The 27471-nt window shown below is 41.0% G+C and overlaps 1 non-coding gene and 1 pseudogene across 1 annotated transcript; one reads left to right on the top strand and one right to left on the bottom strand.

Annotated features, from left to right (window-relative positions):
- LOC110312003 overlaps nucleotides 1-27471 on the top strand; it is an 85834-nt pseudogene extending 58363 nt beyond the window's left edge.
- On the bottom strand, nucleotides 84-190 carry LOC115029672. Its single transcript, XR_003835222.1, has one exon. It is a non-coding gene; the product is annotated as a U6 spliceosomal RNA (small nuclear RNA).

Raw genomic sequence — 27471 nt, 5'->3', positions numbered from 1 at the left:
TCGGGGAGTTGAGTCCATTGATATTAAGAGATATTAAGGAAAAGTAATTGTTGTTTCCTGTTATTTTTGTTGTTAAAGTTGGAAAAAATATGGAACGCTTCACGAATTTGCGTGTCATCCTTGCGCAGGGGCCATGCTAATCTTCTCTGTATCGTTCCAATTTTAGTATATGTGCTGCCGAAGCGAGCACATGTGTGAGCCCTTAAAACCCTAATCCTAGCTGACTGAAAGTCAGTAATCTGCTAGCAGCCTTCAGATGAAGATGTAGACCTCTCAGCTCTGCCTGCACCATGCCTGCCTAGATGCTGCCATGCTCTTGCCTTGATGATAATGGACTGAACCTCTGAACCTGTAAGCCAGCTCCAATTAAATGCTGTCCTTTATAAGACTTGCATTGGTCATGGGGTCTGTTCACAGCAGTAAAACCCCAAATAAGACATACTCTAACAAAAATCAGCTTGGACCAGAAAGAGTCTTTTGTCCTTCCAGTATCAGTTTGCAGTCCATCGCTGTGAGGAAGTCAAGGAAGAAACTCGAAGAGTCATATCACATGCACAATAAAGAGCAGAGAGAATGAATGAAATGCTGTTTGCTGTTCAACTCAATTTAGCTTTATGCATTCAAAGTCCTGCTCAGTAACAGTGCTGCCCATGTTCAGGATGGGTCTTCCCACCTCTTCTTAACTAACTAGGAAAAATATTTGACACATACACCTACAGGTTAACTCAGTCCAGGCAATCCCTTATCTAGGTTCTCTTCCCAGGTATATCAAGTTGGCAAATTGAAGTAACCATCACATGCGAATACAGAAATATCACCCATTAGGTCTTGTTCTCAGGAAATTTCTTAATTTTTAAAGGTGTATTTATTTCATTTTATTTTAATATTTTGTTTTGTGCATGAGCATTCTGCTTGCACTCATGTGCATTCCATACATGCCTGATGCCTACAGAGGTCAGGAGAGGGCACTGGATCCCCTGGACCAAGAGTTATAGATTGTTGTGAGCCCCCATGTAGGCGCTGGTAATCTTCTGCAAAACCAACAAGTATTCTTAACTGCTGAGCACTTGGACATTTATGCTGGGAAGGTCTGTTGGAGATTCCCAAATGTTCTGTCCTCCTTGATTCCCACCATCCTGGAAAACACTCCTCATCTCTCTAGTTCACTGACTTTCATTTAAACTGCATTAAAAGAACCAACAACAAAGTTCTACTACTGTGACCAAAAACTATAGCCAATAATACTGCCCTAATACATGGATAAACACTGTTCTCTTTCAAAGGCTTAAAACCATCTGTAGGGCTACATCTAGCAAGAAGGCCTGTAATTGCTACTTGTGAAGCAGAAGCAGAATCACAAGTTTAAAGTCCCCACTGGCTAGAACAAGTTTGGTGGCATTCTGAGTAATTGAATAAGATGCTCTGTCTAACATATTTAAAAACAAAACAAAGAACTGAGGACATAAGTATAGTAGTAGAGCACATAGTGTCTGCATGACTCATAAGATTCCAACCCCCATAAAACAAAATAAACCATCAAACAACNCCCCCCCCCCCCATACACACATAGAAATTCATAGATAGGAAGCCAATATCTGGTGAACATCAGAGGCAGGATTTGAACCAGCTTCCTGTAGCCAGAGTTTCTATATAATTCCCTTTATAATGAAGGCTTCCTATGAGAAGGTAGCAGAATAGTTACCAGGTATATGCTGTTCCCTGAGTGTGGCTTTTGTGGATGCTTAAAAACAGAAATGCCAGGACCGGTGTCAGCTTCCTTGCCTAGGTCTGGGAAGGAAGATGCAAAATAGTCAAAGATGGATCGACCAGAAAGTGTGGTCTATGCTAGCTCAGAACTAAGCACCACATCTGTGTGCTCTTACTAAATCACTGTGGGCTCTACCTCTTGAGGGATGTGGGACACCTAGTGTAGTCTTTATGACAGTGCATTGCTAGTCTGAGGAATGGCCATGAGACCAATCACCAAATAGCATTGGGACAAAAGCATTCTGCATAAACTGAACAATAATAAGAAAATTGACTTTGTGCTAGGCACCATTTTAAATGTTTTATGTGGATTATGTCTCCAATTATTGTATCAATATCAGCGTTATTATCTCTTTTTCAGAAAAAGGACCCAAAATAAAAATTAAATATCTATGCTAAGGCCTCTAGGCAGGGATTGGAACCTAAGCAATCCAGCTGTGTTTTGTTACCGTGCTTGGAATGGAAGCCAGGGTCTTATGGGTGCTAGGCAAGAGCTCAAACACTGGGCTACATCCCCAGCTCTTTACTCTGACTTGAAAGCAAACAGAGCAGAAGATGCTAGGGGTCCCAAGATGACTTTATCCTGAAACTCCTTCTTGCATACCCGTTTCTTACAGTTGTGGTCCATATCTTGGGATAACAACATCAAGTAAGACAGTCTTTGCAAAATAAGTTCATTTAAAAAAAGATTTTGTTTATTTTTATGTGTCTGGGTGTTTTGCCTGAATATCTGTCCATGTATCATGTGCATGCAATGCTGTGGAGGCTGGTGGCAGCAAGGTTGGGTGAGTGTGTTTCATAGCCCTAGACTGGCATTACAGAAGGTTGTGAGCCTCCATATAGGTGCTGGGATTTGAACTAGGGTCTTCTGGAAAAACAACAAATTCTTTTAACTGTAGAGTCATCTCTCCAGTCCCAGCACTTAGATTTTATGGAAGGTATATATGATGTTGCCTTTGATCTCAAATAAGAGTTGAAAGCTTTGCAGGCTGGTTTTGATTGGCAAGGATTTGTAGTTCTGATGTGTAATTGGAGCTCCAGATTCCCTTGCCCTACTCAGTTTCATTCCCTTTGAAGCCAACTTTGCAACCACCTACGTCCTTGAGAAAATCAGGCACAAGTTGGGACTTTCTCATCGCAGGGGTGCTATTCCTTTGTTGCTGTTTGTTTCTGTGTACATATGGGAGAGGATGTCCAAGTGTGCAGGTAGGCATGTATGCAAAAGCCAGAGGTCAACCACAGTTATCATTCCTTGTTTATTGAGACAAAGACTCTCTCACTGATGAGGAACTTGCTGACTCAGCTAGTCCAGCTAGCTTGTGAGCTGTGGACATTCACCTCCATGGTACCTGAATCACAAGTGCACAATGCCACACAGGACTTTGTTATGTGGGTTCTTGGCATTGATCTCATATTCTCATGCTTGCATGGCAAGCACTTTACCAACTGAGCCATCTGCCCAGCCCCTCCTGTTGCTACCTATTTACTCTTAGAGAGTAAATACCCTAGCCTTTGATATTCTGCACAAGCCTGAATTAGCCTCCCAGGCTCCGGAGCTAAATTCCATCAATCTGTAGTATGTATTTTACATAGAGAGTGGAGGAGAGGAGAAGACACTCCCTACTCCCCTACCCACAGCCTTGTATTCACAGGGCTCTAGCTGGCTCTGAATCTGGAGCCTGCAGAATTAGCTGCTAAGAGAGAAAAGGATGGGAAATTATTAGGCAGATATCTGGCTACTTTGGGACTTTATAGCTCCAGGGGCTTTAGGGACACTGTGGAGTGGGGGCTGGATTTGAAATTGAGTCTGTGTTCACTTTTAATTATCTTTTTCTATTAGTTCACAATATTGCCATTACTATTATTCTTCAACACCAGAGGATATACGGATGTGGTTGACTGAACTCAGTTAAGGCCTTCAGCTTTTTCAAGGTCATTTTCATATCTGTTTAATGAAGATAATAGACCATATCACAGACACTATTGCCAAGAAAATTAAAAAGAGTATTTGCCACGCATTTACTCAGGAAGTACACGAATATATATATATATATATACATATATATATATATATATANATATATATATATATATATATATATATATATATATATATATAATTGAAGGTCTTTTATGGTGTTTTGCAAGTGTTTAACAAACATGTAATATATATCAGCTATTGTATTAGTTACTTTTAAAAAAATCTTAGTTAATTCCCACTAAGATGCAGTTCTTATACTGTGCGTATTTCACAGACAGAACTTTTTAAAACATTGAACAGCTATTCAACCATCGTGTGGATGTTACTTGGTAGAGATGATATTATTATGACTGTTATTAGTAGTCTTGTCATATGGGTCCTGACTCTAACAAGGCATTGCACATATATCAGTGCAAAAACACACTGGTGATATCAGACAGATTCATCTGAATACATCATACAGACATCATGCAGTAATATATAGCCAGGTGTGCAAATAAACACCTGTCATCCCAGTACTGGAAAGGTAGAGACAGGAGGTAGAAGAGTTCAAGGTTATCTAGATACATACAAAGTCTAGGTCTCAAAAAATATATAGAGAAAGGATAGATAGAAAAAGAAACAAAGCATAAGCGTTTTAGAAAAAAATGCTTCTGTTGGTTTATAGAATTTAACTTCTCCTCTAAAGTCAAGATGATGTTTTAAAAATTTTTTATCAATGCCAATTCCCAAAGTAGAGAAATTTTGGACAGTAAAATACAAAGGTTGTCAGAATTATGTCCTCAGAGGGGAATTTGAAGCCCACAATAAATAATAAGCGAAAGCAATCTAGGTTAAAATTATTCATTCATTCACTCAGTGATGTAGTGTTGGACATTATCTATGCCCTATGTACCATGACACAATGCTGGAGTCTATGGCTATTAAAGCCCGCTGGTGCTAGAAATGCTGTTGGCACAGCCTTGCAATGCCACCTCTTTGATCAAGATGGATGGTTGTAACCTGGGGACATTGGCATCATTTTTTATCTTTGTTGTGTATGCTCAGGATTTTGGGGAATCTCCTGTTCACCATAACAACACTAGCCACTTTTGCTAATTACACTTGAATGTAAAAGTATTAAAGTTAAAACTTAGCCTTTAGGTACTCCATCTCCATTGCCACATTTCTAGTGTTCAGAACCTCCGCCAGCCACTTCCCAAGAGCTCAATACTTAGCCTGGCTGAGGGTCCCCATACTTAGTGGTTCATGTTCAGCAATCCATAGAGCTTCATTGCAGAACACCAAACAACATTGTGTGTATGTGTGTGTGTGCTCACGTGTGCGTGTGCATGTTTATGTCTGTGTGTAGTTTAGAAACAACCACCTTCTAGTCTCCTTATGTATTTGGTGAGATGGAGGCACAGAGATAGATGCACAGGGATGCAGAATCTATTCAAGCTCAAGTGAAAACTCAGTGTCTCTGGTAAGAAGTTGTCCTACTTTCTAACTTGTCCTACACAGCATGCCAGCTTGCCTTCACAAATCAAGGATAGGAGCTCATTAGCCTCAGATTTGACATTGCTTTGCATGGTCTGTGGACACCAAATAGTCCTCAGAGGAAGTGGTCTCTAGAGCAGACCCAACCATCTCCTGTGGAGAGGGTGTGCATCACTGATGCTAGACAGAAAGAGGAGAGCAGTGGCTGTCCTGTGTGCATGACTCCTAGGACTGAACTTGGCAAGCAATATCTGCTCAGTAGTATGAAGTTATTATTGCAGAAAATAGAACCAAGAATCAGAAAGGTGACATAATTTGCTGAAGTTTACCCAGCTACAAGGAGGAGGAAAGATAGGAGAGAGACAGAGAGAGACAGAGAGAGAGACAGAGAGAGAGAGAGACAGAGAGACAGAGAGACAGAGAGAGACAGAGAGACAGAGAAAGACAGAGAGACAGAGACAGACAGAGACAGACAGAGACAGAGAGAGGTGAACTCAACCTAGGACCTGATCTATGAACTCATATGCCTCTAACTTTGAATTTTGTCTTAAAACTTCATTTTTATGAGATAAGAAACAATTAGAATTGCATATTTTTCTCTTTTCTGGCTGTGCTTCAAATTCAAAAATCAAAACAAATGTCAAGCCAAAGTTTAAACAAGAACTCTCCCTACTGGGAAAGGCACCTTTGCTCTCCTCCTTCCAATCTGATTTTGACAGCTCTGCCCATCTCTGTACTGGGACCCCCTGAAAACATGACTGAGTCCAGGGAGGACCAGAAGGAGCCATGAGTGAGACATCTGGAGAATCAGGGATGCACTGAGGATTATGTAGGATTCTGAGTGATCCCTGGCACCTCTGTCTCAGGATGAATGAGAGAGACAAACACAGACTCCCTTGATGTTGGGCTCCCTTCCAACCTCAGCCACAGCTGTACCACTTCAAATTCCTGTCAGGCAAAGAGAACTGGCTTTACACTTGTGTGATAAGGCACCATCTTCTCTTATTCGTGTAGGTTTACCTTGTTCTGTCACTTTGAGGACTGAAGTATTTGCTTGAGAGTTTTCCCAATGGATCTCCTAGGATGGGAGGAATGCAGCTGGCTAGTGAGCGTCCTCACTACTAGTTGAGTTTATTTTGCAAAAATAAACATAGGGAAATGAGTCTTTGGAGATTCCCTGAATCCAAAGGAAAATATGGGGTAGGGGAGGTCACTTAGAACCAAGCTCAGAGGGTTCTCTGCACCAGCTAAGGCACTGCTACTTGGTTTAGAACATGATAAGAATTTCAGAAATCTTTCAATTTATTTGCTTTCAGCAGACAACTGCTACAATTTGGGTTTAATTTGATCATTTTGCAAATATTAAATCCCTGTTATGTGCCAGCTACTCTTTTAGGCCTTACAAACTGGATCATGCACCAGAGAGACACAGGCAGGCTCCCATGGAACTTATATTTATATATCATAATGATTTTCAACTGGGGACATTTGGAATCATCAAGAGGCCTTGTTAATTTCTGTAACAGGGAGAGGGTGGGACATACTTTTGGAATCTTGGAGCAGAGGCCAAGAACATTGTAAAACATCCTGCAATATGCAAAACAGCCTGGACACAAATGGCAAGATGTCAACTGGTACTGAAGGTAGTGCAAACTCTGACCTACCAAGTCATAAGCTCATGGATGATGCCGACCTGTCTCCTTGCATATAAATCACAGACAGCACCACAGTGCCAAGTGCACAGGGTATAAATAGCTGATCAAACAAAGTAAGGTTTTTGTGGGATAGCTTTGGAAATGATCCAAGGATATACCAATGTCAGACTTTAAGTGCTACAGAAAAAAAGAAATGAAAATTTGTGATGTTTTTACTTCCAAGTAGAAGTTCAAGGGTATCCAATGTGAGATGTCCACAATTATGGACTCCAGGTGACTTCTGGGGAAAATGATTAATGAGGCCCTAGGAATCAGGAAGGGTCTGTGACAAACAGCCATAGCCTTTGGAATCCTCCACACGAAAGGGTCAATGGCAGCTGGCATTGATCAGATACTAGCTACAAGCATGCAATCATCATGGCTGAATCATTCCAACCTCCCTGTGAAATGGAATTTCAGTGATCCTGGCTTTACAGACAAAGGATCAAAAGCAGAGACCTTAAGTAACCTGCCCAAGACCACTCAAAGAAAGCACTTTGGTCTCAGGACATGCACAGTGCCTACATTTCCTCTTTGGGTGCTCATTGATGTTTAGGGGACCACCATTTAGCATCCCCAACTGGCCAGATGGCCCCAGAAGGTAGACTCAAACCACAATACAAATGTAGAAACCTAATCTGAAATGGTTAATACAGAGTCCTTCAAGCTGATGTTTGATAGCAATTGTCTTCTGGACTCTAATGTTACTGTAGGTCCCACTTTCTGAACCATTCTACAAGCTCTCTCCTTTGACAATCAAGTGCTCCTCCTGCTTACATAAGCTATCACAATTTTTAGATATCCAAGACCAGTGAATCCTCATACAGAAAGGCTCCAGGAAGTAATCTCTAAACCTAGGAAGCAGCTCCAGGGTCAGTCTGTGGAAAAGGAAAGACATATATCTGAAGATTAGACTATAGCTCAGCCTAGGGATTAGGGGAGGTGGAGAGAGACTGCAGGAGGTGCCCAAGCCTAGATCCATCTGTCTAGGTTTCTTGGCTCTACTCACAGCATGATTTCAAATAAGCCATTTAATATACCTCTAGCTCCCTGTTCCTGAAAGAGGTATATATTAATACTTGCTGTGTGGAGTTGGCTGGAAAACCAAGTGAGCCAACGACACACTTCATCACTCCTAAAATGCTCATCTACATGTTATCATCTCTGGAATTGGAATGTGGCTTACAATTGACAAATTACCACAGATTCGTGTGTGGGTTTTTTTCTCAGTGATGCATAAAATAAAAATGTAAATTATTGATTGCATCTTAGAATCAATAATACAGTATGTCTGGAATATTATAAAAGCTTAAAATATTAGTACTCATTGCCTCTAGTTTTATTATCAGCTCTTAGCATCCCCTCAGGGCTCAGTAAATGTAAGCCCGGAATATTTTTTTCATGGGCTTGTATCTGACCTGAATGTACATATGAAGATTTGTATCAATACAGCACATGGAGAGGTCACACTCTGGGCTATCTTCCTAGGGGCAAGGTCAGCAGAAACCTACAGACAGAATCACTTTGGCAAGAAGAAATGATGAAATTCTAGCAGTAATAAATCACACTTGACAGGCTCTTTGTGGTTTCAGGCAATATTTATAACCATATTCTTCCTCTTGTGCACAATATGCAACACAAAGCCATCAACTCTTCCATCTACGTCTTCCAGTCTCCCACCAAGCCATACAGATTATGAGCCTAGTGATGTGTATGTGATATTGCCTGCTCAGGCTCTGTTTTACATGTGATAAGCCATTCCTCACCTTCAGCTTGGCCACATCTGCATCACCTTGGCCTCACAGTAGTACACCTTAATCTCCATAGTTATTTTCATTATTGTAATGACACTTTCTTATGTTTCCTTTTCTTTCTTTTTTTCATAGTATAGAATAGACTTTATTCAGGGTATGGGGAGGGGAGTTGAGAGAATAAGAGAGGGGGCGCAGAGAGGCAGAGACAGAGACAGAGACAGAGAGACAGAAAGAGAGAGGAAGGGAGGATAGGGCAAGTAGCCCCTGATGTTTATTTTTCTAAATTCTGCTTATTTGTTCACTATTTAGTAGACATTATGTTCATTTAGACATTTTTTTGTCTACATTTACTTGAGCTAAAGAGCTGACTTGGGAGAAGAAAAATGTCATATTCATCAAGATATCAAGTGATTGTTTTTCTTCCTTAAGTCCTAAGTATGTGACCTTTTGCTACATAAAAGGAACCCATATACTTCCAGCTCCCCATGTTTCTGTAGAACAATGAAAACAATAGCGATAGATGGTGATGGTGGTGGCAGTAATGGTTATGAACATGATAATGATGATGTTCTGTGTAATATAAGATGGTGAACAAGAAACTGCCTCCATGTCAACCAAAGAAAGAGAAGATTTAAAATAAAACAAAACCAAGAACAGATCTATTCCAAAGACAGGAAGAGAGGGAGCGCTTAGAAATCCCCAAATAGTACATGAAAAGAGCAGAGAAAGAGACAAGCAATTGCCAAGATAATGGTACATACTTTAACCCCAGTACTTGAGAGATATAGGCAGGGTGATCTCTGTGAGATCAAGACAAGCCTAGTCTAGGTCATCCAGAGCAATACAATAAAGCCTTGTCTAAACAAACTAAAAGGATGTGACATATAGGAGAAAGAAGGAAGCAAGGATGAATACAGTACGGGCTGTATGGTTGGTTGTCTGGCAGAAAGAGAGAACAGAATAATGTCACATGAAGATTTCAGAAAATCATTAATAAAAATGACCAAGGACCTCAAGACTACAGAGAAGCAGAATTCAATTCAGGACCTTTTGTCATAGTCATAGAAGGAAAGGATGGTGTACTGGCTAGTTTTGTGTCAACTTGACACAGCTGGAGTTATCACAGAGAAAGGAGCTTCAGTTGAGGAGATGCCTCCATGAGATCCAACTGTAAGGCATTTTCTCAATTAGTGATCAAGGGGGAAAGGCCCCTTGTGGGTGGGACCATCNCTGGGCTGGNANTCTTGNGTTCTATAANAGNGNAGGCTGANCAAGCCAGGGGANGCAAGCCAGTAAANAACATNCCTCCATGGCNTNTGCATCAGCTCCTGCTTTCTGACCTGCTTGAGTTCCAGTCCTGACTTCCTTTGGTGATGAACAGCAGTATGGAAGTGTAAGTCGAATAAACCCTTTCCTCCCCAACTTGTTTCTTGGTCATGATGTTTGTGCAGGAATAGAAACCCTGACTAAGACAGATGGGAAGCGCTGTCTCTAAAATCAAGGATCAGATGAAGTTCTATCACCCTTCTCGGGTAATACAGTGTTCAAATGTTAGCTGTAGCAATGAAACAAGTGAAAGAAATCAAAGGGAGTAGAGTCACACCAAGATACTTTATATTGTTTGTGGCTATTGTGAAGGGTATCATTCCCTAATTTCTTTCTCAGCCTGTTTAGCCTTTGAGTATAAGAAGGCTACTGATTTGTTTGAGTTAATTTTATATCCAGCCACTTTGCTAAAGTTGTTTATCAGCTGTAGGAGTTCTATGGTGGAATTTTTGGGGTCACTTAAGTATATTATCATATCATCTGCAAATAGTGATAGTTCGACTTCTTGCTCTTCAATTTGTATCCCTTTGACCTTCTTTTGTTGTCTAATTATTCTAGCTAGAACTTCAAGTACTATATTGAAGAGATAGGGAGAAAGAATGCAGTCTTATCTAGTTCCTGATTTTAGTGGGACTCCTTCAAGTTTCTCTTCATTCAGTTTGATGTTTGCTACTGGTTTGCTGTATAAGGAAAAGCAATCTTTTACTATGTATAGGTATGGGCCTTGAATTCCTGATCTTTCCAAGACTTTTAACTTGAAGGGATGTTGAATTTTGTCAAATGCTTTTTCAGCATCTTAATGAAATTATCATGTGTTTTTTTTTTTCCTTTGAGTTTGTTTATGTAGTAGATTACATTGATGGATTTCTGTATATTGAACCACTCCTGCATCCCTGGGATGAAGCCTGCTTGATCATGCTGAATGATCATTTTGATGTGTTCTTGGATTCAGTTTGTGAGAATTTTATTGAGTGTTTTTGCATCGATATTCATAGGGAAATTGGTCTGAAGTTCTCTTTCTTTGTTGGGTCTTTGTGTGGTTTTGGTATCAGAGTAATTGTGGCTTCATAGGACAAATTGGGCAGTGTTCGTTCTGTTTCTATTTTGTGGAATAGTTTGAAGAGTGTTGGTATTGGGTCTTCTTTGAAGGTCTGATAGAATTCTGCACTAAAACCATCTGCTCCCAGGCTTTTTTGGGTTGGGAGACTATTAATGACTCCTTCTATTTCTTTAGAGATTATGGGACTGTTTAGATTGTTTATCTGATCCTGGTTTAACTTTGGTACCTCGTATCTGTCTAGAAAATTGTCCATTTCATCCATGTTTTCCAGTTTTGTTGAGTATAGGCTTTTGTAGTAGGATCTGATTTTTTTTTTTAAATTTCCTCAGTTTCTATTGTTATAGCTCCCTTTTTATTTCTGATTTTCTTAATTTGTCTCTATGCCCTCTACTTAGTCTGGCTAAGGATTGATCTATTTTGTTGATTTTTCTCAAAGAACCAGACCCTGGTTTTGTTGATTGTTTGTATACTTCTTTTTGTTTCTCTTTGGTTGATTTCAGCTCTGAGTTTGATTATTTCCTGCCATCTACTCCTCTTGGATGTATTTGCTTCTTTTTGTTCTAGAGCTTTCAGATGTGCTGTTAAACTGCTAGTGCATACTCTCTCCAGCTTCTTCTTGGAGGAACTCAGAGCTATGAGTTTTCCTCTTAGCACTGCTTTCATTGTGTCCCGTAAGTTTGGATATGTTGTACCTTCATTTTCAGTAAATTTGAAAAAGCCTTTAATTTCTTTCTTTATTTCTTCCATGATCAAGTTATCATTGCTTCATATTATAATAGCCAGAAGCTAGAAAGAACCCAAATGTTCCTCAACAGAGGAATGTATACAGAAAATGTGGTACATTTACACAATTGAATACTACTCTGTTATTAAAAACAATGAATTCATGAAATTCTTAGGCAAAAGGATGGAACTTGAAAATATTATCCTGAGTGAGGTAACCCAATCACAAAAGAACACACACAGTATGCACTCACTGATAAGTGGGTATATTATCCCAGAATCTCAGAATACCCAAGATGCAATTCACAGACCACATGAAGCTCAAGAATAAAGAAAACCAAAGTATGGATACTTCTGTCCTTCTTAGAAATGGGAACAAACAGCAATCATATAAAAATATGAGATGTATGTAACTGAAACAGCATATTTACATCTGGTTTCCTATATAAAGAAAGCTGACAGGAAAAAAAAAAAAGAAATGGGAACAAAATACACTTGTGAGGAGATACAGAGACAAAGTATGGAGCAGAGACTGAAGGAATGACCATCCAGAGACTGCCCCACCTGGGGATCCATCCCATATACAGTCACCAAATCCAGACACTATTGTGGATTCCAACAAGTGCTTTCTGATAGGAGCTTGATATAGCTGTCTCCTGAGAGGCTCTGCTAGTGCCAGAGATGGATGCTCTAAGTGAACCATTAGACTGAGCACTAGGTCCCCAATGGAGGAGCTAGAGAAAGGACTGAAGGAGCTGAAGGAGCTTGCAGCCCCATAGGAGGAACAACAACATGAACCAACCAGTACCCCCAGAGCTTCCAGGGACTAAATCACCAACCAAAGAGTACACATGGAGGGACTCAAGGCTCCAGCTGCATATGTAGCAGAGGATGGCCTTGTTGGACATTAATGGAAGGAGAGGCCTTTGGGTCCTGAGAAGGCTCAATGCCCCAGTATAGGGGAATTCCAGGACAGGGAAGCAGGAGTGGATGGGTTAGTGAGCAGGGGGAAGAGGGAGAGGATAGGGGGTTTTCAGAGCAGAAACCAGGAAAGGGGATAATATTTGAAATGTAAATAAAGAAAATATCTAATAAAAAAAGAAACCAAAGGAATACAAATGAGTAAGCAAGAAGTTAAATTATCTCCATTTGCATATTACCTACTACTCCTTTAAGTAAAAGACCCTAAAGACTCCACCAGAAAACTCTTTGGACTGGATAAATAAAAGTAGCAAGATACAGAATCAGCATATTAAAATTAGTACCCTTTCTATATTCCAATATAACAAGCTTTGAGAGGCCTGGAAAGGTAGTCCAATTGGTAAAGTGTTTGCTATAGTAGCATGAGGGCATGACTTAGATTTCTAGAATCCACAGAAAAGCTGTCCATGCCAGTCTGTGCTTGTGACCTCCAAGCTGAGGATATAGGGGCAGACAGGTCTGAGGGTCTCACTCACCAGCCAGTCCCACTGAAACAGCAGGCTTCAGGTTCCAGTGAGAGACCATGTCTCCAAATGATAAGGTGGAGGGTAATAGAGAAAGGCAATTGGCACCAACCTCAGGCTTCTACAACTGCACACATCCATACACAAACTATATTTTTTGATAAAGGAGTAAAAGGGGAATGACCCATTCACAAGACTTCAAAACAGTGAGTGACCTAAGAGGTCTACTAGAGAAGGAAAAAGCTATACAATGAGAACCCTGAAGAACTCAGTAGACTGTGGAAAACCTCTCCTATGCTGATAGATGGGCATAATGAAGATGGTGAAATAACTACACTACTGAAATTGACTATAGTTTCAATGCAATACCCATCAATATTCCAATTACATTCATTGTAGAATTAGGAAAATCTCTTAAAATTCATGTAGAAACAAAAAAGGAAAGAAACAAAAATCCTTAAATATTGAAAGTAATTCCTGATTTTAAAAAAAAAAAGCAATGCTGCTGGGAATATAATATGTGCCCTCAAATTATACTACAGTTTCATAGTGGCAAACCAGCTTTGCACTGGCACAAAACAGATGCACAGACTAATGGAAAAAAATATCAGCTGTTTGGGTGAATCCAGAAATACACCCAAACAGCTGTAGTCACTGTTGAAAAACCAAATACCAAAGGCATGAATCAAGGGGGTGGGGGAGTCCTTTTCAACAAAGGTACTCAGAAAACTGGATATCCATATGTAAAAGACAAAACTAGATCCATGTCTCTCACCCTGCACTAAAATGGATTAGAAATGAAGTAAATGCCTAACGATAAATCCTTGAAATCTTAAATTGCTAAAGAAAAGTAAAGTCAAATTACTTCAAGGTATAGATGCAAGATCATTCTGAAAAGGACCCCGACAGCACAGGGAATAATCCCAAGAACTGACAAATACTAATGCATGACATTTAAGTTTCTACAAAATAACCAGACAGAAGACTGGGAGGACATCTCTGTCAGCTATATAGCCAACGGGCAATTAATATCTAGACTCCATAGAAAAATTTTAAACATTGAAAAATTCAAGCAATAAATGGGCTAATGGATTAACAGGTGGTTTTCAAAGGAAGAAAGAGAAGAAGTGCATTATTCTATAATATACAGAGTACAGGGGTGTGTGTGTGTGTGTGTGTGCACGTGTGAGTATGTGTATATATGTGTACTTATGTGTATATGTGTGTGCATGTGTGTAGACATGTGTGTATGGGTGTGTGTATATGTATGTGTGTGACATGAAAATAGAAACAGGACAGTGAGAAGGGAAAGTGGTTCAAAGAGAGGTGAAGGGAACAAGAAAGGAATGAAATACACTTGACAACAGAAGAAAAGTATGTTCTGGAAGAGGAATGGGAATAGACAGAGTGATAATCAGAATGGAGGGAACCAGTACCAGGGGATAAATAAAACGAAGGATAATGAAACATAGCTTTGAAGTTAAAATATCACAATAAAACCACTGCTTCAGAAGACAATGAAAGAAGTTAATAGCCTGGTATATACAGGCACTGATCGATGACATGTGCATCCAACAATTTAATTCTGGGTTAAAGATATCAGGCCAAGGCACTGGCAGACATGTATCTGTGTGTTTGAGGCCAGTCTGATCTGCATAACAAGTTCTATTGAGTTATTCAAACCACCTATAAGGTATGCATCCTTTGAATACCCCCATCTTTTATAATAGGAAGAGTGCTTATAGAGGTTACCTAGCTTACCCAATTACTGCTGGATCATGGCACACTGTCTGTTCCATGGCCATGTTCTTTCTTGCCTGAATATCTATGTAGCAGCCCAAATTAAATCAAAATGGCCCCCTAAATGGGAGAACAATGATAGGATTGACTGGGACAGTGTATGTGATGTATTTAACCCAGTTCTGTGATATAGAGACACAATAGTGAAGACTATTACAAATTCCATATCAAAAGCATGTACCTGTCGTATCATATCATGGCCTTAGCATGGACTCTCTCCCCTTCATAATGATCCTAGGAAGTAAGGCATATCATTGCACCATTAACAATGGAAACTTAATGGTAGGAGTTGTTTCTTCTACATACCTTTGTATGTGCTGTACTAGAAGGGGTTTGGTTCAGGCATTCTCCCCACCCCACCCCCGAAAAAAGAAATGAGTGGTAAATCTCTATAATTCAACTCCTGCTTTCTTCATTACAACCTGTGACTGTAAATGTTCTATTTGACATTGGTGTGTTCATATACTATTTCAAGACAAGCAAGCAAGTTTGGAATCTGAGTTGTAGGCCATGGTGCCAAGAACAAGCAGTTGTGGTCAGGAAGATTACTGTAAGGTTTACTCCCTCATGGTTCTGTGAAAGTACCAAACAGCATCATTAATTGCAGGCACAATGCTATGCAACAGATCTCTAGAATCCAGTCGTTTTATGACTGAAACTTGATGCAAAACAAAGAGCTCTGCAATTTCCTCCCCACTGAGTTCCTATCCTAGTAACTGCCATTTTAGGATTTGTAATGAATGTCTCTATGAGCATGTCACATGCCCACAGAGGCAGACAAGGGCATCCAGAACTGTGGAGCTCGAGGTATAGGAGGTTGTGAGCCACCGGGGTGGTGTGTGTGTGTGTGTGTGTGTGTGTCTGTGTGTGTGTCTGTGCGTGTGTGTGTGTGTGTGCGTGTATGTGTTGGGTCCCCTTCTAGAACAGCAAATGATCTTAAATGCTGATACATCTCTCCAGTTTCTTACTTGACGCTTTTATAAGTCTTTCTACTTTGAATTCATGTAAATATTTCTACTGAAAAAGAAAAGCAGAGGAGAGAAAGAGAGATGAGAGGGAAGGAAAGTTTTAGAAGTAGTGGTGGTTTCATGGGCATATATGCAAGTATCCATGTTCATCAAAGTATGTAGATTTAAGCAGGTGGGATTCATGTCATTTTCCTCCAGTGACACTGTTAGGAGTAAAATAAAGAGAATAAGGGTTCCCTCCATGCATGGTGAGTTTCCCTAGAATTAACCCTAGGCATCCAGAAGAGAAAGGAAACTTAGAAATTAAGGGAGTGTGCTTGTGATTCCCTGGCTTGCCCTCTGCCTCCCAGCCAAGCCTTCCCTTTTCCCTGGACCCCACCACAGAGAGTACAGGGCCTCCAGACAAGGCTTCAAGTATACTGGCACAGGAAAAGCTGTGCATGTTTGGTATAGAAAATTAGGAAAATACCAAAATAAAGAAAGTTGTGACAAAAATAAAACGATCCCTTTCCCACCCCCCAGCGAGTTGCGAATGATTTGGCACGCATCCTCCCAGCCCTCTCCCTCTGCAATGTATGTTTGTTTTCCCTTTCATCTTCATGCACTTGTGAATGCTTTGTATACACAATTTGCAACCAGACTTCCCACTTAAATTAGAAGTATTTCCATGTTATTACAGACTGCTCATAAACACTGCTTCCTTTCCAATAATGAGACGCAGCATCCCTGACCTCCCCGCTACTCTCAGCCTATTTAATCACTTCAAATCATTCACATTTGAAGCTTTTCTGATGGTTACCTCAATGTCATGGGTGTGTCGGTTACTTGTTGCTGTGATGAAACTCCCGGGCCAAAAGTGACTTACAGAATACAGAGTTTATTTTGGCTTCCAACTCCAAGAGTGTCCACGCTAAGGGAAGCAGGGTAGCAGGCAACTAGAGTGGAGCAAGTGTAAGGGCCAGGCCAGAGAAACCTCAGACTGTGCTGGGCCTCCATCATACATAATGACTGTTTGCCCTAGACGCAAAATCCCAGAAAAAACCCCTGCCTCAGTGACTCCACCTAGAAATATATAGCCTTGGCCATTTACTTGTTGTGATGTGGCTAACTGTGGTTTTGGTTTTCCTTCTTCCTTCTTTTCTTTCTTCCTTCCTTCCTTCCTTCCTTCCTTCCTTCCTTCCTTCCTTCCTTCCTTCTTTCTTTCTTTCTTTCTTTCTTTCTTTCTTTCTTTTTTTTTCTTCTTCTGTAACTTGCTTACAAAGACACCCAAAGATTGTTTTGAGTTACATTAACCCCTTAACTTGGAAAAACAGGCCAGTTTTGGCCTGCTTGCATTATTGAAGGTCATCTTATAGTTTGCCCCATTACAAAACCAAACCAAACCAACCAACCAACCAACCAACCAAACAAACAAACAAACAAACAAAAAACACCCTTCTTCATACCCCCTATCATGACATGCCTGAGGTTTGGACTTAAGATTATTGTTCTGCTATCAGCTTGGTCTTACGGTTTCTATTGCTATGATGTATAACTTTAATTTTTTTCAAAATATAATTTTAATGATTGTTCTTAAATGCTTTAACCTCTCTTTTAGTCCACCACTCGCCAAGGTAGTGGGAAAGAAAGGATATGGGAGGGAGGGAGGGAGGAGGGGGACCTGTTTAGAAAAGTTCTTTGGAGCAGCTCCCCTCTGTGTTGTCTGGAAATCGACAACTCCATTCACAGGTCAGCAGTGGTAGGTAGATCGAGCCACTCATTATCACTTCATGGATACACTAGCACAGTTCGGTAGAGTCAGGTTAGCAAACACGAATCAGCAGTAGTGGCCCTACCTAGCAGAGACAGTCAGGCCTCAGCCTCAGCTCCGGTCAGCAGGAGAGACCAGGAAGGACACCAGAAAACGTTCTTGACTGTGGCTTTCTCAGTGGAGCTCAGTGAAGACTCGAGACCCAAAAGCCTTGTACAGCTAGTTCTATAAGCAAGCTTAACTCAGCACCAACTGTCCACTGCATCCTTTTTATACCTTCCAAACATCATATGTCCTCCATGGGGCTTGCTACAGCACATGCACCTGTCTCCACTGACATCACTTTGCCAATCAGCCTGAGTTCACAGAAGCAGCCAGAAACTGCAGTACACCACCAGAAGTTTTTTGGTGTGTTTCTCTCTATAGAGTCCTGAATTGTGCAGCTCAACTATGCAATTGTAAAGTTGACCAATAGCAGTGACACTGTTAGGAGTAAAATAAAGAGAATAAGGATGATTCAGATCCCAAGTGGTTTTCCATAGCCACAGGTAGATATAATCCAATATAGAGATAGAATAATTGCGGTAAGTTGACTAATCAAGGTGGGCAGCTTGTACCACTATCAGTTAGCCCTGGATTTATTATGTGGGCATCTTGCATATTGAGAATTTATTGATATATAAATCTGACTGATTAATTATAAGCATCTAGAGTTTTGATTTTACCAGGTTACTGGGAATTGGAACAGCTAACTGCTAGGTGGTCAGTCTTTGTATGGGGATCTCAGGAGCTCTGGGCCAGAGAATCTGCTGAGATGAGAAACCCGCTGGAGCCATGTGATCCACCAGGGCCCCAGTGTAGTACAGGAACTGGCCGTTCTTTTTAATATTTCCCACAACAATAAGAGATCTGAGTTCCTGTACCTGCATTTAGTTTAATTTTATTTTGTTCAGTACTGAACAGGCATCCCACTCCATTGCATACCCTTTATGAATATTTGTTGAATTAATGGATTAATCAGAGCAAATATGAACAGTGTTAGGACCTTGGATGTTTCACAAATGACTCCCCAGAAATTCTTCTAAGTCTTGGGTGTCTGAGAAGTCCATGACCACTTAGCAGGAATCATTCTCATATCAGCTTTCTTTGAAAAGCTGAAAGGAGTGTTGGACTTGTTTCCATGACTCAATATGCCATTGCCCAATATTTGTAATTAAAGTTTTATTTAACACATAGCCACACATATTTGTTTCTAAATTACTAGTTTCATTCAGTGACATAGGTGGATCTCATTTACAAAGACTAATATTCAGATGGTAAAATATAATAGACTTAAAGTGCTTAATGCTTAGCTGGACTGTTGTGGCATATATATTAGTCTTAGCACTCTGGGGGCAGAGGCAGGCAGATCTCTGAGTTTGAAACCAACCTGATCTACAGAGCAAGTTTCAGGATAGCTAGGAATACCCAGGGAAACCATGTCTCAAAAAGTAAAATAAAACAAAATTTACTGTTGGGATCATTATAGGAAGATTTGTAAACGTCTTGTATAGAAGGTCTTGAAGAAGATGCCTAAGGTTATTATGATAGTTGTTAGACACCAAGTGAGTCACTGGAGAGGGCTTTGCGTCTCTCTCTTCCTGGGCATTCTTCTTCAAAGCCCTTGGGCATGGAGTTCTCTCTTAACGGGAGCTGTATGACTGATTTTGTAACAAGCAAGGTTTGCGTGTATATTTTAGCTCATTTGCTTTTCCTAACAACCCTTGAAGTAGCTTCTGCTTCTACTGAATCATTGGTTTACATATGGAAGACTTTGCATAAAACCACATCTGGTGATGGATATCAGAATAAAACCCACAAGAAAAGCTGCCTGTGGACCTTCTCTTTTCTTTCTGTTACCCAGATTCTATTCCCTAAGTCTTATCCCCAGCTCAGCAGCAACGTGTCCATGGCAAACTTCCCTGTCCCCCTCTCATCTCCCATGAATCCCATGATTTTTTCCTTCCAACCTTACTTGTTACTTTGTCCCAGACCCCAAGCCCAACATGTACTTCCTGCTAACCCAAGGGCTACTCCTCCCAGAAGAACAAGGCAGAAGGCAGATTCCTACCTTTCCCACTGCTCCTGAGATCCAGCTCCCCTAACCCAAGTCCCATCTTCATTTCTGTAGCAGGAAACTGGCTGTAGTCTCCCTTTCTTCTCTGACTCATTTACAATAAAGCACAAAGATCTTCTCTCCCATTTCCTCTCCAACCCCTCCCCTAATACCTGCAGACTTTCACTGGGAACATAGCATCTAAGAGGTAACAGGTAAGCTTAACTGAAGACCCTCATGACTCCCTTATCCCTCTAAATCCAATCCTCCAGTCTGGTCCCGAGCACTGCAATGAAACTTCTTTTTGCCCCCTGCTCACATCTCTTTTGGATCCCATACACCATTTCCTCTTAACCTTCCTCCTCCTAGTCAGTAGCTGTATCCCAGCCCTCTACTCCAGCAGGTACCCCCTACTAACCCACAGGACATGCCTGTCAGAAAACCAGGCTGGCTGCCTGTAGCTGCTTGTATTTTAATGGTAATTTGGGTACCCCAAATTGTTTACATGAGAGAGTCTGCACATAGCTTCTGGGAACCTGCCCCTAGTTAATTCTAACTGGTAAATAAAGGTGCCAGCAGCCAAAATCTGGGTAGAAGAGAGAGGCAGGGCTTAGGATTTTGAGGCATGGGACCATGAGGAAGAGAAAGAAGGAAAAAGGGATAGATAGCTGTCATGCCTTAGGAGAGTGTTGCAGGAGAGGAGAGAAGAGAGTAATCATGGAAGAACATGCAGAAGGAAGAACCAGACATGCCATGTAAAGGGGCCAAGAGAACATGAGGACTGCTCATTTGGAATCAGGAGCACCCAAGATGGTACATAGAAATTAGTAAGTAATATCTCAGAGTTGTCAGGAACAACATGGAGGTTAGGCAGTTGCCAAGCTATTGTGCTACTTAAGGCATATTAAAATATAAAGGCTGTGTGTGCGTGTGCGTGTGTGTGTGTATGTGTGTGTATTTTATTGGGGAACATAAATGGTTTAAGGCAATAAGGAACCTGTTAGCATTTTTGTCTACACTCCACCCTACAGTTATATGGCAACAGCCAGGTGTGCATGACTCACTATAAAAAGTGCTGCTTGCTCCTCCCATGCTCTCTTGCCTTCTTGCTCTCCATCTGTCCTCTCACCTCTTCCCATTCCCCTCTTCCCTCTCTCTCCATGTGTTCATGGCCGGCCCCCTCCCCCCCTCCTCCTTCTCCTCCTCCTTCCTCCCCCCCCCCCCCCTCTCTCTCTCTCTCTCTCTCTCTCTCTCTCTCTCTCTCTCTCTCTCTCTCTCCCTTTCTCTGCCTCTACTACTCTCTGCTCCCCTCCCCATGGCTGGTCCATCAGGGGGAAAGGATACCGCAGAATGGGCCCAAAGAAGCAGCCCCTTCCTCCACACCTGACTGCACAACCACCAAACAGATCCCCTCTCTCCTTATCTTTTTATAAACACAACAGAACCTGTGCCGGAATTTATTAAACTATTATTACTACAGCTGGCTTCAGACCTTTTGTTCTCTCTGTGCTCATCTAGATACAATCTCCTAATCTCACCTCCAGCCCTGCAGCAGAATCTCCTAAGTCTTATCCCTGGCTCAATAGCAGGAAACCTACTGTAGTCTCCCTTTCCCCTCTGACATCCTCCCCAAGAGATCAGAAAGACCTTCTGCTCCAACCTTCGCTCCTCCAACACTTCCCAGTATTCCAGCCTCCAACACCAGAAGCCATTCCCTGAGAATACACCAGCTGAGCAGACCAGAAAACCAGGCAACATACCATTGTCATACTCTTCTAAAATCCAGAAAGGAGACAGAAACCAAGGAATAAAATGTCCACCCAACAAAAATCCAAAAATCAGCATGTATCATCCCATATACCGAGACACCAGCATAAAAACATAATCAATAACAACCAGGGCAACATGTCCACACTAGAGTCTTTCTATCCTACCACAACAGACCCTGAATGTTACAACATAGCTGAAGCACACACACACACACACACACACACACACACACACACACACACACACAAAAGCCTTAAATCAACTACATGAGGATGACAGAGCTCCTAAAAGAGGAAATTAATAAATCCCTTAACAGAATCCAGGAAAAAAAAACAAACAAGAAATTGGAAGAAATGGATAAATTCCTTGAAGAAATCAAAGGAAACATAAACAGTTGAAGGGAGTTAATAAAACTGTTCAAGACATAAAAATAAAAATAGAATCAATAAATAAAATATAAACTGGGGGAATTCTAAAAGTAAAATATTAAAGCATTTTAAGAGGAACTACAGAAGAACTCTTCACCCACAGAATACAAGATAGTCCCAGGTATTGAAGATACAATAAAAGAAATGGCTACATCAGAAAACAACAACAACAACATAAACCTCCTGATAAAAACATTCAAGGTATCTATGACATATAGGAGTGCCCACTCCCAGGAGGATTGCTCTAACCAGGGACACAGATGAGACACTCATCCCAACCCTCACATTAGCAGGGACACCACAGAGCCTAGCAGATACGGGCTCTGTCGGGCCCTGCTGAAGCTCCATCTCTCTTCCAGTTCGAACTTTCACCTGCACTCAGAGCTGATTGGCATGCCTGCTTCCCCACTGCACAACTCTGCCTGTCTTTCAGGAGGCCTGCTCTCCTGTTCCAATCCCCCAGGACACCCAGGACAATTAACACCAGATACAATCAGATGGTGAAAAACAAGAACAAGAACATAATCAACAGAACCCAATGCTGTTTGGCACCATCTGAACATACCTCTCCTACTACAGCAAGTCCTAGATACCCTAACAAACCTGAATCAGAATCAGAACCAGATTCTGATCTTAAATCCCATATCCTGAAGATGATAGAGGACTTTAAAGACAATATAAATAACTTCCTTAAAGGAATACAGAAAACACTCAAACAAGTAGAAGACCTTAAAGAGGAAACAAATACATCCCTTAAGGAGATGTAGGAAAATATAATCAAACAACTGAAAGAAATGAATGAAGAAGTCCAAGACCTAAAGATGGAAATAGAAACAATAAAGAAATCACAAATTGAGGCATCCCTGGAGGTGGAAAACCCAGAAAAGAGAACAGGAACTTCAGATGCAAGCATTATCAACAGAATACAAAAGATGGAAGAGAATCTCAGACATAGAAAATGCCATAGAAGATATTGATATATTGGTCAAAGAAAACTCCAAGTGTAAAAAGTTTCTAATCCAGAAAATTTGGGACATAATGAAAAGACCAAACCTAAGAATAACAGGAATAGAAGAAGGTGAAGAGTCCCAATTCAAAGAGCCAGAAACATCTTCAACAAAATCATAGAAGAAAACTTCCCTAACCTAAAGAAAGAGATGACCATAAACATACACACATAAATATACAAGAAGCCCACAAAATAGATTGGACCAGAAAAGAAAGTCTCCCCACCACATAATAATTAAAATATTAAATGTACAGAACAAAGAAAGAATATTAAAAGCTATAAGGGAAAGGGGCCAAGTAACATACATATAAAGGCAGACCTATCAGAATTGAACATGAATTCTCAATAGAGACTCTAAAAGCCAGAAAGTCCTGGACAGATAGATAGATGTCTTACAGACCTTAAGAAACCACAGATGCCAGCCCCAACTACTGTACCCAGAAAAACTTTCAATCACCATAGATGGAGAAATCAATATATTCCATGACAAAACCACATTTAAACAACATCTTTCTAATAATCCAGCCTACAGAGGATTCTAGAAGGAAAACTCCAACACTAAATCCAAGAAAACACAAGAAATTAATCATCGCACAACAAACCAGAAGAAAATAATTACACACACATAGATAATATACAAAAATTCATCAATGTAATTGACTATATAAGCAAACTCAAAGAAAAAATCACATAATCCTGTCATTAGATGCTAAAAAAGTCTTTGATAAAATCCAACATCTTTTTACGTTAAAAGTCTTAGAGAGGTCAGAAATTCAAAGCACATACCTAAACGTAATAAAAGTAATATACAGCAAATCAATAGCCAACATCAAATTAAACAGAGAGAAACTTGAAGCATTCCCACTAAAATCTGAGACAAGAGAAGGCTGGCCACTCTCCCTCTATCTATTCAATGTAGTACTTGAAGTTCTAGCTAAAGCACTAAGACAAGAGAAGGAGAACAAAGGGATACAAGTTGGAAAGGAAGAACAGAACACCAATGACTCAGACTCCAAGAGTGACAATTAATAAATGAGACCACATGAAACCTAAAACGTAAAAGCTTCTGCAAGGCAAAGTACACTGACAATAGAACTAAATGGCAGTCTACAGATTTGGAAAATATCTTCACTAGGATCTGACAGAAGGCTAATGATTTCAAAAAATATATGAAGAACTCAAGAATTTAGACTCCAAGAAATCAAATAACCCAATTTTAAAATAGGGTACAGAGCAAAACAGAATCCTGAACAGAGAAATCTCAAATAGCAGAGAAGCACTTAAAGAAATGTTCAACATCCTTAGTCATCAGAGAAATACAAACCAAAATAACCCTGAGATTCAACCTTACACCAATCAGAATGGCTAAGATCAAAAACTCAAGAGACAGCACATGCTAGTAAGGATGTGGAGAAAGAGGAACACTCCTCCATTACTGGTAGGATTGCAAACTTGTACAACAACTCTGGAAATCAATCCGGCAGTTCCTGAGAAAATTGGAAATAGTTCTACTTGAAGACCCAGCTATACCATTCCTGGGCCTATACACAAAAGATGTTCCACCATACTACAATGACAGTGCTCCACCATGTTCATAGCAGCCTTATTCATAATAGCCAGAAAGTGGAAGCAACTAGATGCCCTTCAAATGAAGAATGAATATGGAAAATGTGGATTATTTACACAGTGGAAGACTATTCAGCTATTAAAACCAAGGACATCATGAATTTTCAGACAAATGACTGGAACTAGAAAATTTCATCCTGAGTGATGTAACCCAGACCCAAGAGGACATGCATGGTATGAGCTCACTGATAAGTGGATATTAGCCCAAAAGTTCAGAATACCAATGATAGACCCCACAGACCTGAAGAATAAGAAGGAAAGCCCAAATGACTATGCTTAAATCCCACTTAGAAGGAAGGATAAAATAATCATGGGAGTAAGGGGGAAGAGAAAAAGGAACCTGGGATGGGAGAGGATCTCAGGACTCAATGTGGTGGCCTTAGCTAAAATACCTAACAGTGGAGATATGGAATCTGAAGTGATCACCTCTACCACCCAGACATGACCCTCACCCCCAGTGGAGGGATAAGACACCAACCCACCTGTACTGGCTAGTTTTGTGTCAACTTGACACAGCTGGAGTTATCAGATGAGGAAATGCCTTCATGAGATTCAACTGTAAGGCATTTTCTCAATTAGTGATCAAGGGGAAAGGACCCTTGTGGGTGGGACCTCCCTGGGCTGGCAGTCTTGGGTTCTATAAGAGAGCAGGCTGAGCAAGCCAGGGGAAGCAAGCCAGTAAGGAACATCCCTCCATGGTCTCTGCATCAGCTCCTGCTTCCTGACCTGCTTGAGTTCCAGTCCTGACTTCCTTGGTGATGAACAGCAGTATAGAAGTGTAAGCCGAATAAACCCTTTCCTCCCCAATTTGCTTCTTGGTCATGATGTTTGTGCAGGAATAGAAACCCTGACTAAAACACCACTTATAAATCTTTCAACCCAACGTCTCTCCTATGTAAAATTAATGCAGGGACAAAATGGAGCAGAGACTGAATGCCCTGACCTGCAGGGACAGTGGGGACCCAGAGCAGGAGAAAGAGGGGGGGGGAGGGACAAGAGACACGAAGAATGAAGGCAAGTCAATCATTCTGATCAAGCTCTAAAAACTTTATTCAGGAGTGACAATATAAGCATAAGCAAGAGGAGGCTCCAAGGTAGGAGGGAAGAGCCCAGGGGCTCTCTGAAGGTCAGGTGGCAATCTTCAGCTCCTGGAACCAATGGTCACAGTGTCCTCTTTTCCCACAAACATTCTTACTATTATGACAACGAATGTTCTCTCATGATTTTTTAAGTAAACTAGAATATATCCACAAGGCCATGGCTGAGGCCATGGCTTCCAGCAACTGAAGGAATGGCCAACCAGTGACTGGCCCAACTGGGATCCATTCTATGGGTGGATAACAATCCCTGACACTATTACTGATGTTATGCTGTGTTGCAACAGGAGCCTAATATGGCTGTCCTCTGAGAAACTCTACTCAGCAGCTGATTGAGACAGATGCAGATACAGCCAAGCATTGGACAGAGGTTGGGGACTCCTATGGAAGAGTTAGGTGAAGTATTAATTGATGATTACTCCACAGGAGGACCAACAGTGTCAACTAACCTGGACCCTTGGGAGTTCTCAGAGACTAAGCCACCAACCAACGAGCATACAGGGCTGGTCCAAAGCACATATATAGCAGAAGGTTGTCTTTTCTGGCCTCTGTGGGAGAGGATGTGCCTAATCTTTTAGAAACTTGATGCCCCAGGGTGAGGGGATATCTGGTGGGGGAGAGGCAACTTCTCAGAGCGAATAGGGGGAATGGGAGAAGAACTCTGAGGGGGGTTGGGGGGAACATTTGAGGTGTAAATTAATAAAATAACTAATTAGAAAAAATGTATAAATAGACCTATAAAAGAAGTCGGCATTCACTCAACTGCTGCCTTTGTCTTTGCCCAAGCCTGCCTGAAAGTGTCATACTTCGGCCAGGACACTTACAACAAGGACCAATCTGAGAAAAAATTGGATGAAGAAAGTGTGATTTTAACACTGGTCCCATTTACTGAGGAGCCAACCACAGAATATCCTACAGAATCAAATGTTTCTTCAACCATAGACCACAAACCACCAGTCCGTTCTCTGGTGAGGTCTGAGGGAATCAAAACCCAACAAGAACCATACCAAGCACCTCTCCTCTGGCCACCATGCCTCCTATTAATGATGTGTTCCAGAACATTCTTCCGGAATGGTTTCGTTATCATAACTTGAGTACAGATGGCAAGAAAGTTGAGGTTTATTTGAGGTTTTGGAGACATTCATATTCTATACAAGAATGATATATTCCCAACACAGCTCATGAGGCCAGAATGAAGCTGGTTCCCAAGAAACCCAAGATAGTCTTCATAGGAATTGGGCCTTTAAGCAGTTGCTAAAGTAGGAAGCAGGATAATGGTACACTGGAAAGTCTACCTTCATCTCAGGGGCTTAGGTGTCCATATTTGCAGCCTGGAGAAGAATTGCTGAGAGTTGCTCAGCCAGTGTCTGTGAATCGCTGTCCTTCTCCCTCTTCTGTAGAGGCCTTTCTGCCACAAACCACTGGATTCAGATGGTGTGTGGTCCATGGAAGGCAGTGCCCTGCAGATAGGAAAGGCTGGATTTGCCTGCAATTTCATGCTGTTCGTTCCTGGGTTCCAGACACTCCCCAAGGGATAAATTTTCTCTTTCTTTTACCAGCCTGTGTTGTCCAAGAACCAGGAGTGAAAGATAATTTGTTATGTCCTGAATTTGTTCACAGCAACAAGAAGATCATGAGAAACTTTGAAATTAGAAGCCATACAAAGAAAAATGCACTATCCCCAAATATGCTGCCTTAG

This window comes from Mus caroli, chromosome 16, assembly GCF_900094665.2.
Source record: "Mus caroli chromosome 16, CAROLI_EIJ_v1.1, whole genome shotgun sequence".
NCBI lineage: Eukaryota > Metazoa > Chordata > Mammalia > Rodentia > Muridae > Mus > Mus caroli.
The sequence above is the reverse complement of the archived record's forward strand: the minus strand, read 5'-3'. Positions and strand labels throughout refer to the sequence as shown.